This window comes from Salvelinus sp. IW2-2015, unplaced genomic scaffold (assembly GCF_002910315.2).
Source record: "Salvelinus sp. IW2-2015 unplaced genomic scaffold, ASM291031v2 Un_scaffold4027, whole genome shotgun sequence".
NCBI classification, from domain to species: Eukaryota; Metazoa; Chordata; class Actinopteri; order Salmoniformes; family Salmonidae; genus Salvelinus; species Salvelinus sp. IW2-2015.
The window spans coordinates 21,490-26,864 of record NW_019945299.1 but is presented as its reverse complement, the minus strand read 5'-3'; the positions used below and the strand labels follow the sequence as shown (position 1 = coordinate 26,864).

The following is a 5,375-nucleotide window of genomic DNA, read 5'->3' as shown; positions in this document are numbered from 1 at the left end:
GGTATGGTGCTGATATCGTGTAGTCATGTTAGTCCCGTGTGGCTCAGTCGGTAGAGCATGGCGCGTGCAACGCCAGGGTTGTGGGTTCATTCCCCACGGGGGACCAGGATGAATATGTATGAACTTTCCAATTTGTAAGTCGCTCTGGATAAGAGCGTCTGCTAAATGACTTAAATGTAAATGTAAATGTCATAGTAAGCAGGAGTGGTATGGTGTTGACATCGTGTGTATCTAAAGAGCAAAAGGAGTGTGCATTGTGGCTCGGGGAATTCTCGACGAATGAAGTGAACAGCTTTGATTTTCGAAGCAGGGCACCGGTTAAAGGTTTTCAAATGTTATTTGTCAGATGTGCCGAATATAACAGGTGTAGACCTTACAGTGAAATGCTTACTTATAAGCCCTTACAAGCCCAACAATGCAGTTTTAAGAAAAATACATTTGAAGTAAAAAATTGCTAAGTTAAAAATTACATAATTAAAGAGCAGCAGTAGCGAGGCTATATAGAGGGGGTACCGGTACAGAGTCAATGTGCGGGGGCACCGGTTAGTCGAGGTAGTTGAGGTAATATGTACATGTAGGTGGATTGACCATGCATAATAAACAGAGAGTAGCAGCAGTGTAAAAGAGGGGGTGCAATGCAAATAGTCTGGGTAGCCATTTGATTACCTGTTCAGGAGTCTTATGGCTTGGGTAGAAGCTGTTAAGAAGCCTTTTGGACCTAGACTTGGCGCTCCTGTAACGCTTGCCGTGCGGTAGTAGAGATAACAGTCTATGACTAGGGTGGCTGGAGTTTTTGACAATTTTTAGGGCCTTCCTCTGACACCGCCTGGTATAGAGGTCCTGGATGGCAGGAAGCTTGGCCCCAGTGATGTAAGCTGTGGTCTACAGCTTATCATGAGATGCTCTACCTCAGGCGAGCAAAACCTTAAGACTTCCTTACTATTAGATTTTGTGCACTAGCTGTTGTTTACAAATATACACAGACTGCGACCCCTTGTCTTACGGGAGGCAGCTGTTCTATCTTGCTGATGCAGTTTAAACCCCCCTAGCTGTATGTTATTCATGTTGTTGTTCAGTCACAACTCTGTGAAACATAAGATATGTCCCTGATATCTCCAATATCTATCTTTCTCATGCGAATCACAGCGATTTGGGCCTTGTCGGGTGTCTGAAGTAAATCCTTCTCGTCCGACTCGTTGAAGAAAACATCTTTGTGTAACAGTATAACTTTAGTACGTCCCCTCGCACTGACACGGGCGCGAACCAGGGACCCTCTGCACACATCAACAACTGACACCCACGAAGCGTCGTTACCCATCGCTCCACAAAAGCCGCGGCCCTTGCAGAGCAAGGGGAAACCCTACTTCAGGTCTCAGAGCAAGTGACGTAACCGATTGAAATGCTATTAGCGCGTACCCGCTAACTAGCTNTTCCCCAGGTCGTTGCTGCAAATGAGAACGTGTTCTCAGTCAACTTACCTGGTAAAATAACGGTAAAATAAAAATAAATAAATAAATAAATATTACATTGCTCTGGATGAATGGAACATCGATAGGTTTAGGCTACTACATGATACTCACATTTTCCCTCTACCCAACATGAGGTTGCTACAACCTGGCCTATGAATTAAAGTTTAAAGTTTAGGTCTAGAGTTTCTTTTCTCCTCTGGTTGCACATTTAACATGCTGGTAGAAATGAGGTAAAATGGATTTAAGTTTCCCTGCATTAAAGTCCCCGGCCACTAATAGCGCCGCCTCTGGATGAGCGGTTTCCTGTTTGCTTATGGCCTTATACAGCTCGTTGAGTGCGGTCTTAGTGCCAGCATCGGTTTGTGGTGGTAAATAGACAGCTACGAAGAATATAGATGAACTCTCTTGGTAAATAGTGTGGTCTACAGCTTATCATGAGATACTCTACCTCAGGCGAGCAAAACCTCAAGACTTCCTTACTATTAGATGTTGTGCATCAGCTGTTGTTTACAAATATACACAGACCGCCACCCCTTGTCTTACTGGAGGCGGCTGTTCTATCTTGCCTATGCAGCTTAAACCCCCCTAGCTGTATGTTATTCATGTCGTCGTTCAGTCACAACACGGTGAAACTTAAGGTATAACAGTTTTTAATGTCCCGTTGGTAGGATATACGTGATTGTAGATCATCTCTTTTGTTATCCAATGATTGTACGTTGACAAATAGGACTGATGGTAGAGGCAGATTACCCACTCGCTGTTGGATCCTTACAAGGCACCCMGACCTATGTCCCTGATWTCTCYAATATCTATCTTTCTCATGCGAWTCRCAGGRATTTGGGCCTTGTCCGGTGTCTGAAGTAAATCCTTCTCATCCGACTCGTTGAAGAAAACAYATTTGTCCAGTACGAGGTGATTAATTGCTGTCCTGATATCTAGAAGCTATTTTCGGTCATAAGAGAAGGTGGCAGAAACATTATGTACAAAATAAGTTACAAATAACGTGAAAACCACACACAGACGGAGGAACTCAAGACAGAAACATCACCACTGCATGGACTGCTTCACTAGTTTCTATGAGCCAGAGGAGTTGAGAAGACACACTTGTAGGCCCCACCCCTGTTCGATTGCAGAGCAGTTTATTTGTCCAATCACCTCAAATCAAAACAGACTCAAAAAATGATGGCGACATACCCGTGTGGTCAATGTGGGATGATATGTGAAACACCAAGCAAACTAAAGACGCACCAGAGAACTCACACAGGAGAGAAGCCATACACTGCACTGTTTGTGGAAAGGGTTGCAGTCATTCGGACCATCTAAAGACGCACCAGAGAACTCACACAGGAGAGAAGCCTACCACTGCTCCCAATGTGGAAAGAGTTTCAGTCAGTTAACAACTTTGAGAAACCACCACCTAACTCACACAGGACAGAAGTCTTACCTTGCTCTCATTGTGGGAAGAGTTTCAGTCAGTTAGCCAACCGAAATACACACCAGTTATTCACACAGGAGAGAAGCCATACAACTGCTCTCAGTGTGGAAGGATTTCAGATCTCCAAGAGAATTAAAGTCACACATGAGAACTCACACAGGAGAAGAAGCCATTCCACTGCTCCCAATGTGGAAAGAGTTTCAGTCAGTTATCAAGTCTGAAAAGACACCAACTAACTCACACAGGAGAGAAGCCTTACCTTTGCTCTCAATGTGGGAAGAGTTTCACCACGTTATCTGAACTGAAGCCACACCAGATAACTCACACAGGAGAGAAGCCTTACCTCTGCTCTCAATGTGGGGATAGTTTCACCAGTTTATATTTCCTAAAGAAACACCACTAACTCACACTGGAGGAGAAGCCTTACCTCTGCTCTCATTGTGGGAAGAGTTTCAGTCAGTTAGCCAACCTAAATACACACCAGTTAATTCCACCGGAGAGAAGCCTTACCACTGCTCTCAGTGTGGGGATAGTTTCACCAGTTTATATTTCCTAAAGAAACACCAGCTAATTCACACGGGTGGAAAGCTGTTCCAATGCTCCCAGTGTGGTAAGAGTTTCAGTCATTCATCAACTCTGAAGAAACATCAGATAACTCACACAGGGAGAAGCCTTACCACTGTTCTCAGTGTGGAAAGAGTTTCAGTCTGGTAGGAAACCTAAAGAGACACCAGCTAACCCACACCTAGAGAAGCCTTAACGATGCTCTCATTGTGGGAAGTGTGTCAGTCATTTACACCACCCAAAATCCAGTTAATTCACACAGGAGAGAAACCATACCACTGCTTTGTGTGGGAAGAGTTTCAGTCAATCAGCAAATTTGAAGAAGCATCAGGGAATTCACACAGGAGAAAAGCTGTGTCATTAGATCTGAAGACACCAGTCTGCTATCAATGTGGGGATAGTTTCACCAGTTTTATTCCCCAAAAAACGGCAGCTAATTATGACTAATAAATAACTTACCTGGTTAGATAAAGGGTAAAAAATGACCTGCAAGGAGTGTGGCAGCTGCTCCCCTGGTTCAGTCAGTGAACACATCTGAAGACCCACCAGTTCACTGGCACAGTGTGAGGAAAAGATTCAGTCCCCTAGGCGACTAAAGAAACACCAGCTAACTCGCCCTGGAGAGATTCCTTACCATGTTCTTAAAATAAAGCTGGTATGATAACGCTTTATTGTGAACATATCCCTATTTCAGGAATCGCCAAAAAAGGCAACACTGCAGAGAACTCAGTGAAGTTGACATTGTGGAATCCATAGCTAATATCTGTCCATAGAGAATCCTGAGTAATCAGACATCATATATTCTAGTTGGATTTCTAAATCGCTTTATTTAAAAAATATAAAAGAATTTAGTCACGGAAAATGTATACAACAAAAACTTTGAAATGGAGAAAATAAATATGACTATTGTAAGTATCCTGTCTCTCTTTATTATGGAGGGTTGAAGAGTCATTATTTCTGGTCTTTACAGGTAGGTATACTGTAAGTAAGGCAGTGGCGGTCGGTGCTGTTTAAGCCTTATTTCTATTACAGCATATTTACTGTCATTCATACTACATTGGAATCGGAATGAATGGAACATCGATAGGTTTAGGCTACTACATGATACTCACATTTTCCTTACCCAACATGAGGTTGCTACAACCTGGCCTATGAATTAAGTTAAAACAGTCGAGAAATTTTGAGTACAGATGAGAGACCGTATACATTCAATACTGCCTTGCCCACTTGCCTGCATTAGTGATCTAGGGTTTAATCTTAGTCATTAGTCAACTTCCACAACTAGAGTTTCTGTGGACAAAGGTAAGTTACCTGTTTCGTTCATTTGCTTCCGTTTAAGAAAGTTTCAACAGAATGTGGAATGAACACGCCACGGATCACACTTAAACATTCACTTTCATAGCAGCCACATAAAAACAGCATGATCACTTTGCTTTGTTGAATACAGTGTCAGTCAAACGTTTAGACACACCTACTCAAGGGTTTTTCTTCATTTCTACTATTTTATACATTGGTAGAAATATAGCGAAGACATCAAACTGTTAAATACACATTTATGGAATCATGTGTAACAAACAAGTGTTAACAACTAAAATAATTTTAGATTTTACAAATAGCCACCCTTTGCCTTGACTGACAGCTTGCACACTCTTGCATTCTCTCAACTAGTAGCTTAACCTAGTAGCTTAAACCCCCTAGCTGTATGTTATTCATGTCGTCGTTCAGTCACAACACGGTGAAACTTAAGGTATAACAGTTTTTAATGTCCCGTTGGTAGGATATACGTGATTGTAGATCATCTCTTTTGTTATCCATGATTGTACGTTGACAAATAGGACTGATGGTAGAGGCAGATTACCCACTCGCTGTTGGATCCTTACAAGGCACCCCGACCTATGTCCCTGATT

At 42.5% G+C, this 5,375-nt stretch overlaps 2 pseudogenes; both read left to right on the top strand.

The window, feature by feature from the left end:
- The window catches only part of LOC139026158 (zinc finger protein 180-like), a 5,863-nt pseudogene extending 1,927 nt beyond the window's left edge, over nucleotides 1-3,936 (top strand).
- LOC112076778 (oocyte zinc finger protein XlCOF6-like) overlaps nucleotides 1-5,375 on the top strand; it is a 29,615-nt pseudogene that overhangs the window by 12,063 nt on the left and 12,177 nt on the right.